The 4,012-nt window shown below is 43.6% G+C and overlaps 1 non-coding gene across 1 annotated transcript; it reads left to right on the top strand.

Moving 5' to 3' along the window:
• Positions 1 to 1,861: 1,861 nt before the first annotated feature.
• LOC120268198 lies at positions 1,862 to 1,968 on the top strand. Its single transcript, XR_005538865.1, has one exon. It is a non-coding gene; the product is annotated as a small nucleolar RNA R71 (small nucleolar RNA).
• The last annotated feature ends 2,044 nt before the right edge of the window (positions 1,969 to 4,012 follow it).

The raw sequence follows: 4,012 nt of genomic DNA on the forward strand, positions 1-4,012 counted from the left end.
GGGTAGAGGGTGAATTGTCAGGCTTGGGACCATCTAGCAATGATTCACTCAGTTTGTTCGGTTCACACACGTCTCCAACAGCCTTGGAGCATTTCCGGTGGCATCTCCTAGCCCTCTTCAATTTCCGGAGCACCTTCTCCAAGATCCCCGGGGTAGATGGTACTTCTTCCGTCAAACCAAGCATCATTACTTCTTCATTGTCCTCCTCTTTGTCAAACAAGCCTTCGTATGGATCCAGATTAAACATTTCCTGCATGTATTCATCAACAATCTCATCAGTAGCGTCTAGAAAATACAAAGTATCATCAAAATCAAGAGAATGCCGCATGGCTTAAGCAAGGCGGTATGTGAGCTTGTCATCTCCAACTCTCAAAAGTTAACTCTACGCCGTCCATGTCAATCAATGCCTTGGAAGTCCGTAAGAATGACCTCCCAAGTATGAAGGGTACATCCGCATCCTCATCGACATCTAGCACTACTGAAGTCAACAGGAAAAAAATGTACTTGTCCACCTTGGCAAGCACATCTTGATGATACCCACGAGATATCTCACCGTTCAGTCCATAAATTGCAAAGTCATCCGAGTGGGTCTAGGCTCACCCAAGCCTAACTTTTGAAAGAAGGTGTATGGCATGGCGTTGATATTGGCCCTGAGTATGGCAATGCCATTTCTTCACCTAGATTGCCCATATTACACAGAATGATGAAGCTTCTCGGGTCTTTCTTCTTGTTCGGCATGTTCTTTTGCAAAACTGCCGAGCAAGATGCATCTAAAATCACTAGAGAACTCTCCTCTAACTTCCTTTTTGTTGGTCAACAAGTCTTTCAAAAATTTTTGCATACTTAGGCATTTGGGCCAATGCCTCAACAAAAGGAATATTAATGTGGAGTTGTTTGAACAAACTCAGGAACTTCTTCTACTGTTCATCCCCTTGGTCATTCTTCAATCTAGAGGGATAAGGGATTCTTGGCTTCAAAAATGGGGATGCCACCTACTTCTCTTTGCCTGCTCCCTTCTAAACCTCTATAACCTCAAGTGCGTGTTCATTTGGCTTCTCACTCGGAAACTTACCCTCAACCTCACGACCACTTCTCAAAGTGATCATCTTCACATGCTCTCTAGGGTTGGTCTCGGTATTACTCGGTAAGCTTCCATGTGGCCTTTCAGATAGAGACTTCGCAATCTGCCCTACTTAATTTTCAAGATTATACAAAGAGGTGGATGGTTGCGAAGTGTAGCTTCAACTGATTGAAATCTTGTATCTGACGATTGGACAAACCTAGTTAAGGCCTTCTCCAAATCGTTCATTCGGGTCTCCAAACCTGAAACTCTGTTTCCCATGTTTGGGGCTTGTTGTTGTTGTTGGAAACCCAGTGGCCCAATGGCCTTTTGTGGACCTTGGTTGCTCTATGAGAAATTAGGATGACTCTTCCAACCCGGAATGTAGGTATTACTGTATGGATTTCCTTGATTCCTCATGCCATTACCCACAAAATTGACGTTCTCAACCGAAGATACATCACCAATAGATATCGGGCAATCATAGAGAGCATGCCCTCCACCATACCCGGTGAAGTAATCACGGCTGCTACTCTATTCGAAGTTAGAAGATCTAACTTCTTACTCAATGATTCCACTTGAGCCGCCAACGAAGTCACTGCATCTATCTCATGGAGACCGGCCACCTTTTTTCTTCTCCCTGGCATTCCATTGGTAGTGTTTAACCCCATTTCTTCAATTAATTGACGGGCCTCACCGGGGGACTTGCTACCTAATGTACCTCATGCTGCCGCATCCAAGAGTTGCCTTGTACTCGGATTCAGGCCGTTGTAAAAGTTCTGAACAATCATCCACTCCGGGAATCCGTGTTGCGGGCACTTTCTCAGGAGCTCATTGAACCTTTCCCATGTCTCAAATAGAGACTCCAATTCCAATTGTACAAAGGATGAGATCTCATTCCTAAGCTTTGCAAATTTTCTGGGAGGGAAATAATGGCCTAGAAAAGCTTCTACCATCTCCTCCCATGTGGTAATTGATGCTCTAGGTAATGAGTGTAGCCACTATTTCGCTATCCCTTTCAAGGAAAATGGGAAGGCTCTCAACTTGATGGCATCATCCGTTACCCCATTTATCTTCAGCATATCACACACCTCGAGAAAGTTCTCTATATATCTGTTTGGATCCTCATCGGCTAAACCATTAAACTGTGTGGATTGCTGTAACATTTGGATGAATGCCGACTTCAGCTCAAAGTTCTGAGCTGTAATCGGGAGACGCACAATGCTCGATTGTGTGCCCAATATTGAAGGTCTGGCATAATCCGATAATGTCCACTACTGCTCATCCTGTTCTGCCATATTTTCAAATTCTCCTACTTCCAAATCAACTAGATTAGACTGTTCTTGCACAGGTTCTTTCCCTTTTCTTCAAAGTGTGCGTTCGAGCTTGGGATCTCCTTCAATCAATATTGAGGGGTTTTTCTCGGAGTCATAACCTGGAGCTGCACCAAAAGAAAGAAAACAAAATCAGAATGATGATAGAAAAGAAGATATGAATTAGATTGAATGAATAGTTAAGAAAACAAAGTCCAAAGTATCTCAAAAGCGCCTCTCACTGGCATGGCTCAAAAAAACTTAACACGTCCGAATATGCGTGTAAACCGCAAGTGCGGGTATCGAAATAATAATCCCAAATAAGTGGGTATCGTATCCACGAGGTAGAGAATAAAGACACTTGAGTTGTTTCTTAACTAATGTGGAAGATGAATAGTGATAAGTGTGACAAAATATAAAATAACGAAAATAAAAACAACAAGATAGAAGGCACAAGTAAAGGAAAGGTAAAGGCGATCGATAAAGATGGTGTACCCATATATTGATCACGTCTTGGATAATCATTTCAAGTGCAGAGAACCCTCTATTATACTTCCTAATTGATGTAACAATGAGTCGTGAAAATCATAATTACATTATCCCAAATCTAAGGTCAACCATGCCTAACTCTATACATATCACGGAGGAAAGATTGAATAACCTCTCAACCTCGCCCTCGCATAGAATTTGCAATGAGCTCTAGGGAGTTCAAGTGATAATCCCTATTCCTATGCATAGGCACGTAACCGTTTGAGTGCGGTGAAAGATCCCTAGCAACAATTAAGCCCTAGATGCTAAAAATCACCTCAGCGCTTCACTCCATTGCACTCGCAACTAAGCCCAGTGAGAGGCCATCCCTTAGCCCATTCACTCTACTATGGCGCAAAGAACTCTTGGAACATGGGACGTAGGGATAGATCACACGAGGAGGAAAGGGGATGCTCACGCTACCTCGCAGACTCACCCTCTCAGCCCTCTCCAATCTAGCTTTGTCCTAACTCTCATGGTGTGTCCACTCACTCGGAAGAGTTACCAACAAAAATTCTCAAACCTAGTGTCACTCTAGGGGGAGTATTCATACAATCAAGTATACAAGATTGGAACTCACAATAAACATCAATTAATTGGAAGCATAATAAAGAGATACAATAAAGCGAATACATCCTAGGGTTCACAAATACCCAAGTACCCAATAGGGGTTTAGCTCTCCATGGAGCTAGATACAATCAATGAAATCGAATGTAAACACAAAGCATCCATAGAAAACCCCCTCGTTAGTCAGTGGCGAGTGGTCTTGTGGAGAGTCCTCTACTCGTCCCAAGGCTCCCTTTGTCCGAGCCTAGGATATACCTCACCGGATCGAGTCTGGCGAAAAGCTCTCCCACTAACCTTCTTCCAAATGAGTGCGCAATGTCAAAAGCCGTAGAACCTCTCTAAAGCCCTAGCCAATACCTCTCAAAACCCTAGCCACCCGTCCTCTCTCAAGTTGTGGAAAAGATGGAGATGCTGAAATCCGCTTTTAAAGGGGCTAGAATCGGAATCCACGCCCATGTGAGCACCCCACTGTGGATTTTTCACACGGGCATGTGGAATTTCCACACGCCCGTGTGGATTCTTTGTTTTCCTATTTTCTCAGCGG

Source organism: Dioscorea cayenensis, chromosome 8, assembly GCF_009730915.1.
Source record: "Dioscorea cayenensis subsp. rotundata cultivar TDr96_F1 chromosome 8, TDr96_F1_v2_PseudoChromosome.rev07_lg8_w22 25.fasta, whole genome shotgun sequence".
NCBI lineage: Eukaryota > Viridiplantae > Streptophyta > Magnoliopsida > Dioscoreales > Dioscoreaceae > Dioscorea > Dioscorea cayenensis.